Source organism: Pseudorca crassidens, chromosome 16 (genome assembly GCF_039906515.1).
Source record: "Pseudorca crassidens isolate mPseCra1 chromosome 16, mPseCra1.hap1, whole genome shotgun sequence".
In the NCBI taxonomy this organism is placed as follows: domain Eukaryota; kingdom Metazoa; phylum Chordata; class Mammalia; order Artiodactyla; family Delphinidae; genus Pseudorca; species Pseudorca crassidens.
Window position 1 is genome coordinate 38,406,994 of NC_090311.1, and position 23,052 is coordinate 38,430,045.

Below are 23,052 nucleotides of genomic sequence, written 5' to 3' on the forward strand. Positions count from 1 at the left end.
GAAAATATTCTGTATCTTGATTGTGTCAATGACAATATCTTGGTTGTGGTATTGCATTATAGTTTTGCAAGATGTTACAATTGGGGAAAACTGGGTAAAGGGGACATGGGACCTCTCTGTATTATTTCCTTTTTTTAATTAATTAATTAATTTTATATTTGGCTGCATTGAGGCTTCGTTGCTGCACACGGGCTTTCTCTAGCTGCAGAGAGCGGGGGCTACTCTTCACTGCGGTGCACAGGCTTCTCATTGTGGTGGCTTCTCTTGTTGTGGAGCACGAGCTCTAGGAGCAGGGGCTTCAGTAGTTGTGGTACAGGGCTCAGTAGTTGTGGCTCACGGGCTCAAGAGCGCAGGCTCAGTAGTTGTGGTGCACAGGCTTAGTTGCTCTGTGACATGTGGGATCTTCCCGGACCAGGGCTCAAACCTGTGTCCCCTGCATTGGCAGGTGGATTCTTAACCACTGTGCCACCATGGAAGCCCCCTGTATTATTTCTTATAACTTTGAGTGAATCTATAATTATTTCAAAATAAAGAAAGCTTAATAATAATACCCAAATCCTACCATATCACCTCTTTTCAGTAACTTCACCATTGTTACAATGTAAAATCAAAATGCTTCAATGGTGCTTGATTAGAACTTGTGTGATCTAGCACAGGGATTCGCAGCCCTAGCAGCCTGTTAGAATTATCCTATGGAGCTTATAAAAAATACTGATTAAAAAAAACGGGGGAGGGGGACTTCCCTGGTGGTCCAGTGGTTAAGACTCCACCTTCCAATGCAGGGGACACCAGTTCCATCCCTGGTTGGGGAACTAAGATCCCACATGCCTCCGGGCAACTAAGCCCTCGAGCTGCAACTACTGAGCCTGCGCTCCACAACTAGAGAGCCGTGTGCCGCAACTACAGAGTCCATGTGCTCTGGGGCCCATGTGCCACAACTAGAGAGAAGCCCATGAACCACAACGAAGAGCCTGAGCACTGCAACGAAAGATCCAGTGTGCTGCAACTAAGACCCGATGCAGCCAAAAATAAATAGATTAAAAAAAATTATTTTTTAATAAAAAAAGAAAAGAAAAAATACTGATGCCTGGGTCCTTCTCCAGCTCAATTAGATCAGGATCTTCAGGGGTAAGTAGACACTAATTAGTGTTTTGTTTGATTAAAGTCTGTCTTACCACCAGACCATAGGCTCCGTGAGGGCAGGAACCAGGCTTGTTTTTGCTGTCAATTGTACCTCCAGCTCCTAAATCAGTGTCTGCCACCTAGGAAGTGCTCAGTAAGCATATGTGAAGTAAAATGAAAGAATGAATGAATAGAGGGAAAACATAAGTATCCTCCTCCCCTCTTTATTATTTTTTTAACATCTTTATTGGAGTATAATTGCTTTATAATGGTGTGTTAGTTTCTGCTTTATAACAAAGTGAATCAGTTATACATATACATATGTTCCCATATCTCTTCCCTCTTGCGTCTCCCTCCCTCCCACCCTCCTATCCCACCCCTCTATGTGGTCACAAAGCACCAAGCTGATCTCCCTGTGCTATGCGGCTGCTTCCCACTAGCTATCTATTTTACGTTTGGTAGTGTATATATGTCCATGCCGCTCTCTCACTTTGTCACAGCTTACCCTTCCCCCTCCCCATATCCTCAAGTCCATTCTCTAGTAGGCTCCTCCCCTCTTTTACTGCCTCTCTAAACCCAGAGAAAGAGAGAAGGAAGGGATAAGGTGCCTTCCCTGGTCTCATCCCCTTTTTTCCAGAGCATCATTACAAAACTGCAGTACAGATCACAACGTTGCTCCAAGAGAGATCTAGCCCATAAGTACAAAATCTGGTAATGATGACAGTGCCTCCTTCTTCACACTCAATCAACAAATTTAATGAAAGTGAAACAGAAGCTGACAACGGGGCTGAAATGACACATAGTCTTACTCATGCAGAAATAATAGAAAACATTTTAAATGCAGCTAAGAAAAGTTAAAGGCACTGGCAAAGAAATGAGAAAAGATTTTAGGGAAGGAGAAAAGCTGCAGGAAAGGAGGCTCCCAGCCTTACGACCTAGTAAGCACATTTACAAAACGTCTTTCTGGTGTGCTGCTCCTCAAGCCAGGGTGGTTCGCTTAATGTTCATGAGCAAGTGAAGTGACACCAACAGACACCAAATGCAGCAAATTCCAAGGTATTCCTCAGGCTTGTACTGATTTTCTCCTATTGCCCCCACCCCAGCATATATATCAACATTTGTAGTGAGAGCACAATGATTGTTTTAAACAATTGCCTTGAGGCATTGCAAATTCTGGAATTTTATACAAATCTCGGTACACAAATCTGCAAACACCAGTGTGTGGGAACTATAACTTTATTTTCGATAACTCCATTTAATTTCTGTTTGTATATCACTGTCTTCACCACCACCACCACCACCACTGCTCATTCTCCCTAGCTGATGGGAAACTTACCTTTTTATTTTTGGAAGGGGGAATGTTTTTCAAGAGCTCCCTGGAATTGTCAGGGTCCAGAGTGGTAGAGCATTTTGGGGTTGTGAGTGTATTGGCTCTTGAGTTCCCTTTCCACGCAGGTAGAAGGAAGCAAGGTCCTTTGTGTCTGGCAGCTCCACTATCTGGACCCGTGCTTTAAGGCTTGCAAATCTTTATTAGGCTGCCTACACTCCCAGCTGCCCAGATGTCTCAGTGGCTCTTCCTTCTCTGATCTTGCTTTTTCCCTGACAGCTGTGCTGGAAAGCTGATATAACACCCTTTTCTCTCTTCTCTTCTCCCTCCATCCAAACAAAATCTCTTTCTAGTTGGGGTGAAAAGAAGCCCCATCCATTTCTCTCTCCATTTCTAAGATGCTAAGACACCTTGTCTCAGTCTTCTGGGGCTCAGACTTCTATAAACAAAAGTCAGGAAGGCTCAGAGTCTCTCTCTTTCCTCACCAGAGGCTGTGAGAGCAGAACTGTCTGCTTAAGTGGGGCTTGGGTTGAGGGAAATGGAAAAGAAGGAAAAGGGGACATACAGTGAAAGAACATAATTATCCCAAAATGTTAACTTGGAGCAATAACTAACATTTATTACATGCTTACACAGTGTTCCAGGTGCTGTATTAACTGGTTTATATGGATTATCAAGTAATCCTCATAACCCAGAAACAAGTTGCTATTGCCCACGTTTTACAGGTGAGAAACTGTGTCTCCAGGTATGGTCTCTTGACCAATGTCACACAGCTAGTTAAGTGGCAGGGCCAGAGCTCAAACTCAGCATCTGATTCCAAAGCCCATTGCCTATGGCCCTGCTCCAATTTCTGGCTTCTGGTTCATGACGTGCATCCCAGAAGGAATTTCTGCTTCAATCTTGCAGTAGCCCCTGAGCGCCGATCCAGCAGACATTAGCTAGAGTACATGCCAATGGCTCCTCTGGGTTCCTTCATTTTTGCCAGTCAGGTTTTCCTGGAAATTTCTCCATTGCTCTTTCCCAGCTCCTAGGTGCCCACCATGCCCAGCCCTCCAAGGTTACTTGGTGGGTGTTTGAATGGTTAGGCTCAGCAGTACTCTGGGAGGGGGCCACCATCCCATGTTGCAACAAGTAATGAAAGTGTGTCCATGTATCTCAAACTTCTATATTAAGAAGCCATGTAAAGAACTATTCCATTTAATAGTAAAATATGCACCATGCACTGAGTGAGGCAGGGCAGCTCCATAACAGGGAGGGTTTTTAGCTCATAGTGAAGCCTATTATATTCATCTTGAGATGGATGAGGGGCTTAAAATGATTAGCTTGCCACATAGGCAAGCATGTTAAAAAAAAACACAAAACTGTCCTGTTTAACCTTGTTTTAGCCCCAGGAATAATAGAGCACCGTGTAACTACCCCTTTCAGTCTTTACAACTACCACTTTTAGTGTCATTGAGATAGCTTAGCCAAAAACACAGATGGGTCACCAAAGTACCTGTACTGAAAACAGGAAAAATGATTGGGGAGGGGAGGGGGCAGCACACAAAAAAGTGAGGGAATATAAAAAGAGAAAATAATTTAAATAGTTATTATAGAAAGACACATTGAAATTTTATGAATTTACTGAGTTTTGTTCTTTTAAATTTCCCCTTCCCATGAAGCCTCCTCTGGTTCAGATGTGATTATTGATTACTGATCCTCTGCCTTTTTTATCTACATGGTGTCTTTCAATCACTTTCAAAACCCTGTGGAGAGATAATATCATCCCTCGTGCAGACATGAAAAAATGTGGCCCCAAGAGGTTAATGAATATTTAGGCAGGTCTTGGGGGCCAGGAAATTATTTTTCTCTCTTTCTCTTATATCATATTGACTCTAGTAGGCCTTTAAAGTGTGGATTTAGAGATTTGAGGAACAGACCACGTATTAAACATGTTATGCCTGTCCATTTTGCCTTTATGTAAAGTTGACCTGGGACAGGAGTAGGAAGCATTATATTTGCAATGTCAGGAGCTTCTCATCCCTTTGGCATTTGAGAATAAATTCTGTAGAGCAATGGTGAACACTGAGAGCTTTAAAAAATCTTGATGCCTGAACTGCACGCTATACCACTTAGATCAGAATCTCTGGGGGGATGGGATCCAGATACCAGTATTTTAAAAACTCCCCAGGTATTTCTCTTCTGCATGCACAGTCAAGAACCAGGGCTCTAAAGCCGTGGTTCTCAAATTTGAATGTGCATCAGAATCACCTGGAAGGCTTGTTAAACAGCTGATGGCTGGGACCCACCCCTAGAACTTCTGTCAGTAGGTCCGGGTAGGGTCCAAGGTTGTGCATTTCTAGTAAGTTCCCAGGTGATTAGGAAGATGTGCTCTGCACTTCAGCTCCTCTTCTGCCTGCCTGTGAGGTTACAAAGGGTTTGTGTCTCAGTCTACTCCATGACTTCCCACACGCTGACTCACCAGACAAGAACACTAGAACACCATCATTTGCTGGGTAAACGCTAAGTGGCCTGTCAGCATCAGAAGTATTTTGAAATAAATCACACAATGAATCCCACTAGGCTTTGAGTGGATTCTAAGGAGTTACAGTTTTCAGGAGGAGAATATTTTTCAAAGGAAATTTACCATACTCAAATTTAGTTATGTCCCTCCTTCTACCAGCATTTCTTCTTCTTCTTCTTTTTAAAAAGTCCTTGCAATAACTCCTCTTTATTATTTTTCATGAAGTCAAGTTACAAATTTTATGGAGCCAGAAGTCAAGGAACAGGTATAAATTTTCAGGTCTATCAGGGTAGGGTTGCCAGATTTAGCAAAATAACAAAAACCAAAACCAAAAAATACATAGGACATCCTGTTAAATTTGAATTTCAGATAAATGATGACTAATTTTAAAATATAAGTATGTTTCATGCAATTTTTGACAATCCTGATGATGGGGCAAATATTAGGATGAGAATGACATATGTGCCTGCTGTGGAGAAAAGGAACATACTCCATCCATTTCTGTTTATGGATACACAGAAATACTTGATCTTGAGCCTTGTCCATCGAGAGCTGAACAATCATTGGCTAAATTAATGCAATATGGATACTTAAGGTATAAGTATAATACATAAAATTGCTGAGTGACTTCAAAGAAGGATATTTGATAACTCAAGATCCCAGGTTTTTTGGATTCTGTTACCCCACTTTTTTTTTTTTTAAGATTTAATTTAACAAAATTTTTTTTTTGGCTGCCTTGGGTCTTTGCTGCTGTGCGCGGGCTTTCTCCAGTTGTGGTGAGTGGGGCTACTCTTTGTTGCGGTGCGCAGGCTTCTCATTGTGGTGGCTTCTCTTTGTTTCGGAGCACGGGCTCTAGGTGCATGGGCTCAGTAATTGTGGCTCACGGGCTCTAGAGCGCAGGCTCAGTAGTTGTGGCGCACAGGCTTAGTTGCTCTGCCGCCTGTGGGATCTTCCCAGACCAGGGCTTGAACCCTTGTCCCCTGTACTGGCAGGCAGATTCTTAACCACTGTACCACCAGGGAAGCCCGATACCTAATGTTTTCATTCTGTTTACCTCTAATTAATTATAAGACACTTAATAGACATATATTCTGATTAAAGACCTAAATAATTTCCATGAAGCCCATGGAAAGCAAAGAGGGGGTGGGTTATATTAGTCTCATTTTAAGAGGTGATAATGAAACCTTGCTTGGAGTCACACAATATTTAAAAAGTTAGGAGTAAATTACAACTCTTGACAATGGTGCTGTGTCTGTCAGATAGTGCAGCATTCTGCTGATGGTATTGATTCATCACACCCTGGTTAGCGCCCAGTCATAAATGTCTAATTTCAAACTCCTCTTTAGATGTACACAGCAGATTGTGAAGGGTGGTTACTAATTAGAGAAGGACAACATAGCAAGGACATTTCCATTCCTAGTGGTTTACCCTTTTTAAACAAAAATGGTACAACAGAAAAGTAAAAAGAAGACTACACAGTTCAAGAAATATTTACTATGGGCTACTTGATGCTAAGTCTGTGCTAGGTGCTATGGAAGATGAAAAATAAATAGATATATTGTCAATGTCATTTAATACGTAAGTTGGAACTTACTTGTAAGTAAGTAAGTAAGACTTACTTGCAGGAAACACACAGAGAACTGTCAAAAAGACATAATGTAACATAAATAAGTGCCAAAATGTGTGTCTAGGAAGTTTCTGTGTCCTGGAAGGCAGAGAAGCTTTTATGAAAACAGGTGGACTTGGGGTGTTGAAATATTAATAGGATTGGTTCTAGTGGACAGTAGGAATCTGGGGAAATAGGCTTCAACTAGACAATGGGGATAATGAACATGGGTAGGGTCAGTCTTGCTACTCCCTGGAAGAGAAATAAACTTGGGAACTCTCAAGTAGTCATTTCCTGCTTTGTGAACGGAAGGTGTTACCCTGAAACTGGGTTTGCCTCTTGGTGGGCATTGAGCCAAAAGACACAACCAAGCCAAAGAGCATGAGGAGGGATTTATTACTTGCAGCAAGTACGGAGAACACCAAGGATCTTTCCCAAAGCAGTGTCACCATGACAGCAAATTGGGGAATTTTTAAGCTAAGGGTACATGCATATTCATGAAGGGTCTTGGGTGGTCCACAGAATCCAAGCTTTAGCTGATTGACGTCATGAAGGTCAGAAAAAGTCAACATCATCATCCCTTAAGGTGCCAGTTGATCTGGTGGTTGAGCGCTTCAGGCTAATTTTTACCATTGAAAGAGAACTGGGAGTCTTTACAAGTGATATATTATCTTTGCTCTTGTTACTTCTCTTGCCTGATGACACTGGTTTGTTTCTGCATTCTTTTGTTACCTTAAGACAATTAATTACTGATACCTGTTCAAGGGTGAGCATTGTGGCCAGGCTTAGATCACAAAATGGCTTAGGTCAAAAATGGCTTCTCTTATGTCAAGAAAGCCATGCCTGGTTTTCCTTCTCCGGGGAATCCCTACCTTATCTGCTTAAAAAGGTGGAAAAAGCCATAGCGTGAGGGAGAGAGTAAACAGCAGTGCAGAGGAAACAGAGGGAGACCTCCTGGGTTCCTGCCAATACTCCAGTTCCTTGTTCTGATCTCTGCCTTAGCCTCAGCAGCATCCCTGATTTACCCCAGTGTCTTCAAATAAATTCCAGTTTTTTGTTGACCAGGGGGAGAACCTAGGCAGTTACTGAAGCCAGGAAACCTCACCATGGCCCTAGGAACAGGCACAGAGGGTTGAGTGTTACCAGATCTAAGCCCCAGGGCAAATACTTGGAATCAGCCATTGTCTGCAAGCTGGCGCTTCTGATCAACCTTTGTTTGGAGACTGGATTGTGGATTGGCCAGATGAGTTTAAAGGGCTAAGAGGGCTCATAAGGTCTTGTTCCTGCTACTCAGGTTTTGTGGTTCTAGATTCTTCCACTGAGACAAATTGCCATGGACACGCAGAAGCCTCCTTGCTTCTTGAATACTATTTGAGTATTGTTTGGTGAGTGATGGATGCTGCTTACAGGTCAACTATCAACTGGATAAAACCACTACATTTTTGATCAGGTAGGTTAGCTTCTAATGGTAGAAGGAATAGCTGTTCTGGCAAGTGAACTGCTTGCCCTTGTATTTGCTCTTAATATTATTTTTAACATATTTTAGTGACAGATTGTGACTTGGAGGTGATTCATTTTTATTTCATAGTTGTCTTGACAACAATGTAACTTATGATATTCTGTGTACTTGAGAATCCTAAAATTTTACAACCAAGCAGTATGATGCTTATTAAAATTTTGATCAGAAAAATACACTGGTAAAATTCTTTAGAGTTGGGTGGATAGAGAAGGACAATTACTTATTTTTCTTAAAAAAAATTTTTTTTTGGTTACAAACAGTAGTGACTTAAGGACCATGACTAAATTGAATATCAAGGAGAGTCAACTATAGTGTTTCTTAAAATCACTTCACCCAGAATTTATTTTTACTGTCTTTCTTTCAATATCATTTTAGATATTTTACTGAGTTTATTATAGCTCTTTCTCTCTGAATTATTTTATGAAATTGGAAGAAATTGGAGTTTTATATTTCGCTTTTTTCCATGTGTCATATTATATACAGTCGTAAAATTACTCATGGAAAGCAATTTAGGAAGCCTTTTATTATGAAACATTTCAAACATACACAGAATTAGGAAAAAAAAACATTACAACGATCACCCTAGAAAACCACTTACAATCAAAAACCGCTAATATTTTACAAAATTCAGTTCAGCTTTACATTTGGGGTGTGGGGCATTTTAAAGTACAGACTCCTTGACGCAAGTCTACCCCAGCTTCCTACTTGAACCTCATTTTCTGAAAGTCCAAAGTCTGGCCATTCTGCATAAACAGCACTTCAGAGAAACCAGTCAGCAGTTTTCTGGCGCTGCCTTAGTTTGAAAAACTTTACATCATGAGAAAGCAAGCCTTTTCTTGCACTTCTTAGGTGTAAACTGACGAAAATTCTCAGTAGAGCTACAATGACTCAAAGAGCTTTGCCCTCTGTACACTCAAAATATGTAGTTGAACTGAATTTCAGTTGTTATTTTTAAAGCCGTAAGTGACAAAGGCACTTTCTTAATCTCCCTGAGAAAAGCAGTATAGTGACATAGGAGTGAAGCAGCCAGAAAAGCCAAAGTGGAGGGTGCGATAAAAAGCCCGCACTGGAGCCCACTGTCTTCACTCTCCTTTGGGATAAAATTTCGATGCCTCGTTTATAAAGTGAGCCGCCCTAAGGCTTAGTTGAAATAAGTAAAATGGTCATCAGAATCAGTGGAGGGTTTGAGGTTGCAGGATCCCTCCTCGCCCCCAGTAGTGTTTCCGATTCTGCAGGGCATTTTGCATTTCTAACAAATTCTCGGGTGATGGTGACCTATCTGGCCCTAAGGCCACAGAGACCCCAAGTGGTTCGTGGCAGGACCTCAATAAATGCTATTAACATCACCATCCAAGCTGTCCACCAGCAGGGGCCATGGGATATTACATCTCAGGGAAGAGCGACGGCCTCTGTCCAGATGATCCTGCCAACACGCCACGTCTCTGCACCGAATAGATTAGAACAGGGAGGAAGTTGGAGCAGCGGTCACTGCCTTACGGAAGGGGACCCCTTTCTCCAACTTCCGCCTCTGGGGAAAAATAGAGGCCATCCGCCCGCGGAGTCCTGCCCTCCCGATTTCGCAGCCGCTGTTTTTAGCCCGCGCGGGAGCCTGTCCTCTCAGAAACCCGGGGCCAGTGCCGCGATTCCCGCTCTCCCGGGCGGGGCGGAGGCAGGTGCGGAGCATATGGAGTCCGGCGGGTGGGCGTGGCGGGGAGCAGAGCTCTCTGCCCCCATCCCGCCAGCTCTCCGGTCCGTTCCGATCGCCCACGGACCGATGGCCGAGCGGAAGATGGCTGCCCGGAGCGCCACGGACAGTCACGTGCCACGGCGATGCCGCTGCACGCCCCCTCCCCCGCTCGCCGAGTCCCGGACCCAGCGGGACGCGCAGCCCCGGGTTGCCTCTCCGCCACCGGGGTACAGAACGGTACGGACACGAAGGGAGGGCCCCGAAGCGGAAAGCCAGTTCTCCCCACGGTCCGCCCCTAACCCGGGCGCTGGGGTCGCGCTTAGAGAGCCGAGAAAAACCTTGCTTCGGGCGACCTGCACCAGGTCGGGCCACTGGGCATGCGCAGTGCTCCGGCCCGGGCACGGCAGCTCTCCAGGTTTTTCCCGCAACTCCGCGGGGCCGGCAGGAGGTGGGGTCGGCAGGAGGTGGGGCTGGCAGGAGGTGGGGCCGGGAAGGGTCGGGGTGGGGCGGCCCTGTAGAGGCCTGAACCTCGCCCTATACGACTGGAGCTATTCGGGCCTTACTCGCCTTGATTCATTGTTTTTGGAGTGAATCTGTGAATAGAGATTTGAAAATGGGCTGTAGAGTCTGCGGTCCGCCCTTTCTACATTTTTTATTAAATTTTTTTTTAAATTTAAAAATATGATCAATTTCGAGTTAATTCCAAGTGCTGCACTCCTAGGCTCGGTGGGGAAGAGACTCGGGTAGCTCGCAAACTCGTGCCCGCGAGCCGGGTCTCCGGAAGGCCGAGTTTGCGTTCTCTGTTCTGACCAGCTCTAGCTCTTCAACTCTCCGGCTCTGCCCCAAATGGTATACTGCCCCCGACCGTAAAATTCGGCTCCCGTCCGGCCTGACTCAACGGCCCCCTAAAAATGTGCAAGCTGGGCCTTTCTCGTCGTTGGGGAACACGTCCGCCTCCCAAGCTTCCAATTACTTGAAAGTAAAATAACAGGGCGCCAAGCCTCGCCAGCCCCTAGGTGCGCAGTCTGGCTCGGGTCCCCCCTGGGTCCTGGGATGAGCTCCCCGCAGACCCCGCCCGCCCCGCCCTCCTGGCCGCAGCGAACACCCGGAGAAGCGGATTTGCGTCGCGCGGGTAGCTGGGCCGGCTCGTGCAGCGGACTGGGCATGCTCGGCAGCCCGGGAGGCTCGCTGTGGCAAGTCGGAAGCGTTCGCACCAGCTAGGCAGCGGCCGGGCAGCGGCGGCGGCGTCGGCGTCGGCGGGGGCCAGGACGGGAGCGGGAAGGGCCGGCCAGGGAAGGCTGCTCTCCCCTTGCGGCCGACGAGCCGGCCTGACAGCGCGTTCCGGGTGTGGAGCCCCAACTCTGCCCTGCCCCGGATTTCATCCCGCAGCGGGGGGCTCGGCGAGCGGAATTCCGGCGGCTGCCGCGACTCCGGTGCAAGTGAGTCGTGGGGCGGCGGGAGAGAGCCGCTCGCCGGGGGCCGATCGGACACCCCCGCTCCCGGGCCTGGGAAAGGTGTGCGGGCAGCCCCGGGGCGAGGGGGCGTGAGCGCAGCCAGCGCCTTGCCTCGCGCGTACCTGGCGGGCAGTCCCCCCACTCCGCCACCGCGCCAGGGGAGGAGTGGGCGCGGGGTGGGGGGCGGTCCCGCGGCCGGGCTCGGGGCTCCGAGCGGGCGGGGAGCCCGCGGGGCTCCCGGACCAAGTTGAGGCAGGGAGAAAGGCGGAGGCGTCAGTGGGCACCTTTTCAGAGGTCTTGCGTGCGGGCTGGAAGGCTGCCTACTGTCGGTTTGGGGCGAGCAGACGGTGGAGGGGCCGAAGAACCGCGAGGCGAGGAGCCTTCGGGCAGTGGCGCGGCGGGGGTCCGGAGACCCGCAGGGTCCGACCCCAAATCACGGGCCTACCCCCACCGCCCGGCTGGCGGCGTGACAGTTGGTACCTCTGGGTCCGATCGCAGCCGGCCAGGCGCCCTGGGTTTCGGGTACCCTCCCCGCCCCGCCTCGATGTCCCCGGACAACATAACAGGTGGGAACCCTTTCCCTGCGGGGCGAGCCCCCCTCCGCAGGCCATTTAACAGCCTCCAGGTTGGGGGTGGCTCTGACACCCTGCGGGGCTGTCCCCACGGGTGAGCGTGTTTACAGGTAAGGCCTGGAGGAGCCATCAGCGCAGCCTGGAACTGGACATTCTCTCCAGGACGCGGCCCTTCACGTGAGTGAGGGGTCTCCGCGGTTCCAAGGCGACGTGTCAAGGGCAGAGCAGCGACAACAGCGGCTGTTTCTCCCACCTTCTTAACCCAGACTCGGGCTTTCTGCTTCTTCTGGTGGACCGGGTAGGGTGTCCTGGTCCAGCTAACGGATTCACACAGGCGCGTTCTGGTTAAAGCTTGTTTCCGTCGTGGGAGTGTCAAGTAAAAATCCGGATGAGGGTTGCCAGGGCCGGAGGGAGTGAAGAGAACCCATGCAGGTGCTTCTCAGATGTTTCTTTTCACCTTCAGATAGTACCGACTTCAGCAGTACACACTTACGAAACCAAGAGTGAAGGCTGTTTTCTGAAAGGGAAGTTTGTTTTCTATGTTATGGGACCTGCTTACTATTCTAGCTCCCTTGACATTTACCTTGCTGGACCTTTAGAGCTGTTTGCAGGTTATTTTGCTTGCGGACTTGGGGGTGTTTGGGGTTGGCTGCCTGGGTGTGGAAGTGGCAAGTGCCCGTCATGGTGTGCTGTGAACTCCCCACGCTTCTTGGCACTGGGGTTTGAACATTCGGGGGGGACCGAGTGGACAGAAAGAGAGGAGTGGGACTGGTGACGTAGCGACGCGATGGGAGTTGCCTAGGGCTGCCCAGACATAACGAGGTTGGTTGGCTGTTTTGGCTTGGCGGAAGGGGAGAGGGCTAGGCGTTTCATTGGTTCGGGGAGGAAGGTGTTCACGGGAGAAGCCTGGCGGGGGATGGGTCCCCGTCTGGTCAGTGCTCCAAGGGAAGCCCAGAGATGTTTGGTGATTCAGCAGGTGGCAGCCTTCCAGCCCTGAAGCCATACCTTGGCCAAGCAAGCCAGCAAGCCAGCGAGCAAGCGGCAGCAGCTTCAGGGGAATCTCCAGGAGACTCTTCTGCCTAGAGCAGCTCACTTTCCTTATCTTGCTTTCTGTTTATGGCAGGAGGCCCTGGGTTTTTGGGTTCCTTCCCTGTCTCTCTTAAACTATCTAGCATGTTTTTGAATCTCTCCAGTTCTCTGACCCGTTGGATAGCAGGAAGTGGCAGCTGCCACCATGCACAGTTTAAGTAATTAATTAATGTGCAGAAAATGATAGCAGTATGTAAAGCAGAGAAAGTCTTTTCCTTCTGTTTCTGCTTCAGAGATTAGAAATTTACATTTTTAGTAAAATAGTAAGATGTATTTCTGCAGTTTTTCATTGCTGGTAGTGAGCTATTTCAAACATCAGAAAGCATTAAAAATTAATTCAAGGGATGGATAAATGACATTAAAGGGACACAGTTATTAAAGAAATGTCTTATTCATTGGAGGATCTCTAGCATCTTGAGCAGTGCCTAACTTGTAGATACTCATTCAACTGAAATTTAAATAATTTTTCGTATTAGAAGCTTGTCAGTAAGTTTTGACGTTTAAAGAACTTTGTATGTTTTCATACGTCAAAATTGCCTATGTTGACCTTAGCTTGAAGCCTCAACCCTTTTACTTTTTTCCTGGTTAAGTCCCTTAATTTTAAAATTGTGACAGATCCTGCATGTCAATGGAAAAAACATAAGCTTGTTTTGCTTACATATCTCATGAAAACCTAGAAGACTCTTACATATGACCATTATACATTTTTTTAAATTAAAAAGTGCTCCGGCTGCATATCAAATACGCTTTTTTTTATAAAACTTCATTTTATACAAAACAGTTCAGGAAAACTGTAGAATTCCTAAGCCTTTATCATCCAATGAAAAGTGCTGCCATAGAAGAGACAAAACAGTGTTTTGGGAATAAAAATTCTGGCTTGTTTGCACAGGGGGATAACCTGGCCCGTCTTTGAGGGAGGCCTGAGTGTTTGTCCAGCTCATTCTGCATTTTACCTTTGCTATTCTGTGCCTTCCTCCAGTTGTTAAGCTCTTTCTTCTTCCCCTAAAGACATACTTTCCTGGCATGGGCTCATTTACTTAAAGCTGCTGCATTTTCTCACATAAATTCTACTAGTGCTGACCTTTCTTTTTTCATCGTCCCATACACTTTTCCACCACTTCATATGATAAACTATTCGATGGTCCTAAAAAGCTGTGGCCAGCGTGACCTTGTGGGGGGCATGACAGATTGTAGTTGGCTCTCTCTTTGCCTTTTTTGTATGGTAGCTGTAGCCACAGCAGTCTCTTCTGGAAGAACTGGTAAGGCATACCTGGTCTTAAAGATTTTGGACTTTTCTGTTAAGGCCCTTGGTCAGGAACATAAATAGTCATTTATCGTCTCCTACCACATCCCAAGAATTTTGGCTGTAAAGTGTGTCACTTTAATAAGCTAGCTACCCAGTCACCAGAGGAGCATATTTAGATGTGGCAGTTAGGAAAAAGCGTTGGATGTCGGGGAGGAGAGGGTGAAGAAAAGGGAAGAGGAGGGTGGGTGGGGCCAAGAAGGTGGCTTGGTTTTGTGACTGTGACTTCTGGTTTCAGTAAAACAGAATCAAATGGCTGATCAACAGGTGTGGCTCGGTCTGTGCTGGAGTGCTCTGCTCCCCTCCCTAGTCCTCTTTCCCTCCACAGATACACACATCACACACACACACACACACACACACACATAGCCACACACAAATCCACAGACCCACACGTGCACACACACTCTGACAAGAGACACAGACACAGACGTAGACACATACACCCTTTGCCAAAAGCTAAGCATCCCAGCTTCTTTTTAAATACTAATATGTCACACAGGGAAAGTCCAGGGCTCAGTAGCAGGTTGAATTCTGGGGGCCTGAAATCACCCCAAGCTTGTATTTCAGGAAGATTCCCCTTCCCTCTCTCGTGGCAAGGTGATCTGCCCCCTTAGCCTGCAAAGCTTCCGAGGGCTTTCACTGGAGCAACCATTGTGTGTAAATATAGGTGAGGTAGTTTTCACCTTTGAGACTTCCTGGTGCTGAGGGTTGAGTTAACATGCTTCAGTTTTTGGCATAAGATCTCCCTGTGCAAAGCCCCTTTCTTGTTTTGTTTTTTCCTTCTTTCCCACTCTCATTCCCCTCTCCGTCAGAGGAACTTCCTCTCTTGTGTCGGATGTTCTTGGGTATGTCTCTGTCCTTGTTAAAGATGTTGTGTTCTTGTGTGCATGTTTTCAGTTCAGGTAAGTAGTGCTGTGCTGCTATGTTTTTATTCGGTTGCTTTTCCATTCAATATTAAAACTTTTTGTTAGGGAAATTTTCAGACATTCATAAAAGTCAAAAGAATTTAATTCAACATTTTATTGGAGAGATCTATGTTAGTATAGGTTTATCCAGTGCATCGCTATGACTGCTGCTTTTTACGGCTGGCCTGCTATGTACCCACTAGTTTTACTTACCCATTTTTCTAATGATGCACACTTAGGTCACCTCCATTCCTGCTACCATGAGCAAAGCTGTGATGAAGGAATATCCTGCAGCATCTCTTAACGATGCCTGTGAGAACATCTCTAGGGTGGTGGTTCTTACAGGGGTCCATACCGAGCAGCATCAGCCTCACCTGGGAACTGTTAGACTTGTAGGTGCTTGGGACCTAACCTAGACCTCCTGAATCAGAAACCCTGGGACAGACCCCATCAATTTGTGTTTTAGCACATCCAGCCCGGAGACTCTGGTGCATAGGAAGGTTTGAGGAACACTGCTCTAAGGGTATCTACCCAAGCGTGGGAGGGCTGGGTAAAAGAGAACAAACACACCTGTTTTTACTAAATACTGCCAAATTAGTCTCCAGTGTTGCTGGACTGGTTGACACTCTCACAGCAGTGCATCAAGTGCTCCTAAATCACCACATCCTCCTTAGTGGTTGATACTAACCATCTCTCTGATTTTACCAGTATTTGATGGCTTCTTATTGTTTTAACGTGAACTTATGTAATTTCTTAATGAATTTGAGCATCTTTTAATATATTTGTTAGCTATTACAATTTCTTTGGCTTTAGTCTGCTTTTCTAATGTATTGATTTGCAGATGTCTTAAATATCCTAGATATTAATCTCATTCTGCTATCTATTAACTTTATCAGTGGTAACTTTCAGAAATTTTAAATTTTGATATAGCCCAATGCCATTAATTTTTGCTTTTTGTAGATTAGGAATCTTAAGGTGTTCTTCCTTACCCCAAGATTACAAATATATTCTGTATTTTCTTCTGCCAACTTGCTGCTTTTACCTTTCACAGTGAGGGCTGTAATCTGTTTGAGGTTCGTCTTAATATACGGTATACGGAAAGAATCTGGTGTTATTTTTTCCTTTCCATTTTGTGAGCCAATTTTCCCAAAATCATTAACCAGTGTATTTTTTTTCTAGTATTTTAGGGATGAATGTGGAGCCACCTCTACCATACATCAGGTTCCCACATGCACATGAGTCTGTTTTTTTCTACTTTATTGAGTTATAATTTATGTATGGTAAACTTCACCTGTACCTTTAAAGTGTACAATCTAATGAATTTTGACAGATGTGCATACCTGTGAAACCACACAGTCAAGATCCAGAGCATTTCCCTCACCCTGAAACTTCCCATTTGCCTTCCATCCCTCCCTTTGTCCCCAGGCCCAGGCAACCACTGGTCTGCTTTCTGCCACAAATTGGTTAGTTTGCATTTTCAGATTTTGAGATTCCTCACAGGGTTTAAGTTCTCTAGTCTGTCCCAGTCATCTGTCTATTTCTGTGCCAAATTATTTTTATTATTATAGCTCTGCAGTGTGTCTTATATGGCAGGGTGAGCCCCTTCTATGCTCTTCTTTTTCAGAACTTAGTTATTTGTGGATCTTTTTTCTTCCATATACATTTTGGAATGCTTGTCAAATTCTCAACAAAGTCTTGGAAATGTGATTGGCACTGCATTGAATGGATAGTCTAACATGGGGGAGAATTGACATTTCTTCCTTCTTAATGTTGTAATTCTATCCATGAACATGGTTGCCCCATCTTTTTTAAATCACATATAATAGAGTTTAAAATTTTCTCTATCACAACATTTTTTACAAAAGTAATGTGTTGTTTCGAGGAGAATTTGAGCTTGGGCTTTTTAGTCTGAACATTAGAGGAAGGCAGAGTGTAGGGGCTTGGGGGACAGATGTTGTTTCAATCTCTGTTCTCCATTCACTGACCTTGAGTGACACTGGGCAAGTTCTCACCTTTGGTGGCCCCAGGTTCCTCGTTCCTCAAGCTAGATCCCAGCAGCCTCCTGTACAAGGCTGCTGAGCTGCTGAGGCCTTTAAATGAGATAATGTAGGAGAGGCAGGGAGTACAAATCTTGAAACATTTGCTGCTCAGTAAATGTTGGTGTAACACCTCCCCTAATGCTGGCTTTCAATAGCAAAAGCTTCATACTTTTATGCTACTTCTTAGAGATTGATAAACAAGTGTCAGAAAAGCAAAGTGAATAAGCCAACCAATTAACTGTGTAACCCTCTCCAATTCTGTACATGTAAGTCCATGCTTCTCCCTAATTTTGTGGGGTTTCACAGAAAGTATGGATACTTCCAAAGAATGTTACAGTCCAGTAGGGAAGAAAAGACCAATGTGTAAGAAACAGAGAACTCTATGTGACGGATGGCTTATAATTAAGGTTAAGTGGTGTGGTACCAGGGGAGTTATGAGTAGGGAGAAATGCTGTTCTGTGAGAGTTTTTTTTTCTTTTAATTGAAGTATAGTTAATCTATCATGTTGTGTTTCAAGTGTACAGCACAGTGATTCAGTTATACATACATATGTATATATATATTTTTTCAGATTGTCTTCCATTATGTTATTACAATATACTGAATATAGCTCCCTGTGTTATACAGAAGATCCTTGTTGTTTACCTACTTTATATATAGTAGTGTTTATATGTTAATCCCAAACTCCTAATTTATCTCCCCCTCTCCTGCCCCCCACTGCTATCCCCTCTGGTAACCGTAAGTTTGTTTTCTATGTCTGTGAGTCTATTTCTGTTTTGTAAATAAGTTCATTTGTATCATTTTTTAAGATTCCACTTATAAATGATGTTATATGATAATTGTCTTTGACTTACTTCACTTAGTATGATAATCTCTAGGTGCATCCATGTTGCTACAAATGGCATTTCATTTTTTTATGGCTAATATTCCACTGAATATATATACACACACACACACACATCACATCTTCTTTACCCATTCATCTGTCAATGGACATTTAGGCTGCTTCCATGTCTTAGCTATTGTGAATAGTGCTGCAGTGAACATTGGGGTACATGTATCTTTTTGAATTAGAGTTTTCTCCGGATATGCCCAGGAGTGGGGTTGCTGGACCATATGGTAACTCTATATTTAGTTTTTTTTTTTTAATAAATTTATTTATTTTTGGCTGTGTTGGGTCTTTGTTGCTGCGTGCCAGCTTTCCCTAGCTGCGGCGAGCGGGGGCTACTCTTTGTTGCAGTGCACGGGCTTCTCATTGCAGTGGCTTCTCTTGTTGCGGAGCACGGGCTCTAGGCGCGTGGGCTTTGGTAGTTGCAGCACGCAGGCTCAGTAGTTGTGGCTCATAGGCTCTAGAGCACAGGCTCAGTAGTTGTGGCACACAGGCTTAGTTGCTCCGCGGCATGGGGGATCTTCCCAGACCAGGGCTTGAACCCGTGTCCGCTGCATTGGCAGGCGGATTCTTAACCACTGTGCCACCAGGGAAGCCCTATATTTAGTTTTTCAAGGAACCTCCATACTGTTCTCCATAGTGGCTCTACCAATTTATATTCCCACCAGCAGTGTAGGAGGGTTCACTTTTCTCCCCATCCTCTCCAGCATTTATTATTTGTGGACTTTTTAATGATGACTGTTCTGACTGGTGTGAGGTCATACCTCATTCTAGTTTTGATTTGCATTTCTCTAATAATTAGCGATATTGAGCATCTTTTCATGTGCTTGTATGTCTGTATGTCTTCTTTGGAGAAATGTCTCTTTAGGTCTTCTGCCCATTTTTTGATAGGGTTGTTTGTTTTTTGATATTAAGCTGTATGAGCTGTTTGTATATTTTGGAAATTAATCCCTTGTTGGTAGCATCCTTTGCAAATATTTTTCTCCTAGTCCATAGGTGCTCTTTTCATTTTGTTTATGGTTTCCTTTGCTGTGCAAAAGCTTTTAAATTTAATTAGGCCCCATTTATTTATTTTTGTTTTATTTCCATTATTCTAGGAGACAGATCCAAAAATATATTGCTGCGATATATGTCAAAGACTGTTTTGCCTATGTTCTCCTCTAGGAGTTTTATAGTCTCTGGTCTCACGTTTAGGTCTTAAATCCATTTTGAGTTTATTTTTGTATATGGTGTTAGAGTATGTTCTAATTTCATTCTGTCACATGTAGCTGTCCAGTCTGTGAGACTTTGACTTGAGTAGAATTAGATTAGGGGGGAGTGAAGGGGCCTGAGAAACCAAGTATCATTAGCATTTCTGTCCAGGGCTTTGGGAGCCTAGTATTGAACTCCATGACAGTGGATTGTGTGCCTAAATTTAAGTGTCTTAAAAATCATTGCTTTGGAAACAGTGACAACAAGTGGCTAGTAGATACCTAGGTAACTAATAGCTCTCTGTCATATAATATAGAGGTTAAGAGCACTGTTCCTGAGTTCAGGTCTTGGCCTTATCATTTAGGAGCTGTAGGACCTTAGAGAAGTTATGTAAACCTTATGTGCCTCAGTTTCCCTAATCCTCATTGGTGGGTCTCATAACAGCAGGTACCTCAGAGGTTGAGGACTGTAAGTTAACCTTTGTCACGTGCTTAGTTCATGGCACAAGGTAATCACAATATAAATGTTAGCTGTTCTTATGACTACTTTTGTTAACATTCATTGCGTTCCTCCCGTTATCTCCCATGAGGTATTTGAGGCCTTATGCCCCGGAGTTGTTGGATGTCCAGAAAGACTGTCAGAGGCACAGTACTGGAGAGAGGATCCTTTTTCTGCAGGTTGCCGGGCATGTGGTGGGTGCTCAGTTGTAGACTGAGCAAGTAAATGCTTGACAGACAATGAAGCCAGGTGCTGTCTCTCGGTCCTGAATGTCCTCAGTCAGGTAGCTAGTGTTGACCTTAAAAATTATGGTTATTTTACTGGCCAAAGTGGGTTTATTTGGGAATAGCAGAGAATTGCAATTCAGGACAAGTAAGCCATGGCAAAAGTCATACGCAAGCCCAACAAACAAAGGAGAGTAATGTTATTTTATAGAGAAAAAGGAGGAAGTTGGAAAGGGTTGTTTTGAAGGAAAGTCCATTGGAAAAAAGGTGAGGGTTGAGGGTGATGATGGTTTCTCCTTGGCTAAATTGCTGGGGTAGTCGATTTCTTGTGGGAGGTGCAGTGTACCTCTTTTCCTCTTGGGGCCTGTAATTGGTGATTCTTTCCCATTGATGATTCTTCTGCTAGGGTGTGTAATTGACAATTCTTCCTGAAATTAATATCCAGTGGTACTGCATGGGTGCTCCCCCTTCAGGCCTTCTGACTCCATTTTAGTCAGGTTTCCCTTTATTAATTTTCACATCAGCATGCAGGAAGCAGGTTTTATTTTGCTGTATTCCTAGTTCTGATTTGACCTTTTGGCAAAGGTGTAGTAATCATAGGGATTCACACTTGTTGAGGATGAACCACATGCCACACTGTCTAAGCCTTTTCCCTTTCGGACAGTCCTGTAAGAGGCATGTTATTATTATCCCTTTTTAGAGGTGAGGAGAGTGGGGCACGAGTAATTTGCCCAACAAAGTAGGAGGGCCCTGAAAGAGTTTAGCGTCTGGAGCCTTTGCCAGTTGACAAAAATTACCAGAGTAAGTGCTGTTGGTGGGGCGCCATTGTAGTTACCTAGGATTGTGAAGCACACATTAGCCCAGCAGGGCATTCCCATGACCTTGGAGGTTTCTCAGCCCCCCTTGATGGTTCTCAGATTTCAACAGATATTAGAATCACCTGGAGTCTTGTTAAAACACCCTGTGCTGGGCCCATCCCCACCAGAGTTTTTGAGGCAAGTAGCTTGGGGTGGGACCTAGTAGTTTACATGTCCCAGGACAAGATGATGCTGATTCTGCTGGCCTAGGACCCCTCTTTGAGAGCCACTTCCATAAGCAGTACTCATGTCACTGAAGAGCCAGCGGCTCCTACTTCTAGTTACAGTCAGGTGAGATGATTTCAGATTGAGAAATTTTAAATACTGTCCACCTCATGAAATAAAAACTGAACTCACATGGTCCTGTTTGTGTATGCCAGCAGAGGGATGTCTGAGTCAGGGCAGCGCAGAAATTGCTTTCTGTCCTTGCCAGTGCTTGTGCCATGGGTTAGATGGGTGATAACCCGGGGTGGAGAGAAAATTTGGAAATGCAAGTCAAGATTTATTAGAAGCATGAACTGCCGTCAAATGCATCCCGCCTTAGGAAGATGACCTGAGTTTGTTTTTGTTTATAAATTTATTTATTTATGGCTGCGTTGGGTCTTTGTTCCTGCGCGCAGGCTTTCTCTAATTGCGTTGAGCGGGGGCTACTCTTTGTTGTGGTGCACGGGCTTCTCATTGCGGTGGCTTCTCGTTGCAGAGCATGAGCTCTAGGCACGCGGGCTTCAGTAGTTGTGGCTCGCAGGCTCTAGAGCTCGGGCTCAGTAGTTGTGGCACACGGGCTTAGTTGCTCCGCGGCATGTGGGATCTTCCCCGACCAGGGCTCGAACCCATGTCCCCTGCATTGGCAGGTGGATTCTTAACCACTGAGCCACCAGGGAAGTCCCGCCTGATTTGTTTTTATTTTGCTATTTTCCACCTTCCCCACTCCCTGCCATAGGCACAAAAAAGGCTTTGTGTCCACTGTTTAACCCCGTAGGAAAATTTAGGCACAGAGAAATTAAAAGTGTATGAAGATACATAGCCTGACAATAGAGAGACAGAAGCTAATCTTATCTGACGGGGCTAATTGTAGTAGAAAACTGTTTGTAGGAAGGCACTTAAAAAAAACAAAGAAAAGAAAAGAAAAAGAAGGGCTGTGTACCTGTCTCTAGCTGTTGTGAGGTAAAATAGCTACCGTGTGTCCAATTATAACACAGCCTCACACACAGGAAGCCCTCACCAAGCGCGGTCCACTGTTACTCCAGCCAAAGTTTTCTGTTGTGCAGTTGAGACTGCACTTCCCCCATCTGAAGAATGTTACACATAAAACTGAGGAATTAGAAATTTTTAGAATTGAAAGGTTTTGTAGGAAATGGGGACTTAGGATTACCTTAGGATTACAAGTCAATTGTATCTAGGAAGAAATGTTCCAGATTTTCCCTGTGCCAGTTGTCACGGCTCTCCTGTGACCCCAGTAGCCGGGATTAGCTTGTGTGCTTGGTGAGGGGACGTGGCAGGGCAGAGAGAATGGGGGAGGGCCAAGGGAAGACTGGGGAGGGCAGACAGGCCTGAGCGTATACGCCAGACCTCCTCAGCCAGGGATTTACAGCGGCAGGGAGTGAACACACGGTGAGGGTCTGTTATGGGCCAGACCCCTGTTAGGCCTGGAGATATAGAGACGAGTGAGATGGGGTCTGGGTTCCTGAGGGGTCAGTGGGGGAGACAGTCATGTCCACGGATAAATGTCATGACCAGGTAGTGGGTGCAGTATGGCAGCTGCACACCAAGCACCCTGGGGTGGGGCGGGAGCGCTGGATGGGGAGGTGGCCTGCTCCCGGCTCCCTGTGTGACAGCGCACACGACAAGGTGACTAACACCATAGGCTGGCACAGGTGGAACTGGAACTCGTGTATTCCGGCTTTGTTTCCTTCTTTCTTTTGGTTTTGGGATTTCCATTTTGAGGGAGAGAATTCTGACCGCAGAGAGGAGTCTGGGCACATGGGCACTGTAAGAATCCAGAGCTGCAAGTGCCCTTCCAAACCACTTCGGAGGTCAGAGGGGCACATTCTAGTTTACTTTTTTTGTCTTTGACAACTGTGGCTAATTTTTCGCTATTTCCTAGGAATGTAAAACCTGCAGAAGATTAATGCCTTTCTATCTTTAAGGTACATCAGCTTTTAAAAGAAAGATTCTTTATTAAAAGCAAGGTTTTATTTGCCCTTAAGTCTTGGCAAAGTGCTAAATTCCACTTTCAGTTTTGTTTCAGTGGTTTGCCACTTCTC

At 45.3% G+C, this 23,052-nt stretch overlaps 1 protein-coding gene across 11 annotated transcripts in view; it reads left to right on the top strand.

Moving 5' to 3' along the window:
• The first annotated feature begins 9,981 nt into the window (after window positions 1–9,981).
• Window positions 9,982–23,052, top strand: part of SGMS1 (sphingomyelin synthase 1) — a 290,636-nt gene continuing 277,565 nt past the window's right edge. For 7 of the 11 annotated variants that reach the window (XM_067710131.1, XM_067710122.1, XM_067710130.1 and 4 more), the window contains exon 1: window positions 10,934–11,203. The gene's annotated coding sequence lies outside the window, so the exon portion shown is untranslated. Of the gene's footprint in view, window positions 10,002–10,933; window positions 11,204–11,262; window positions 11,279–23,052 lie in introns of those variants that run through there. The other 4 variants (XM_067710126.1, XM_067710127.1, XM_067710125.1 and 1 more) reach the window with 3 other exon arrangements.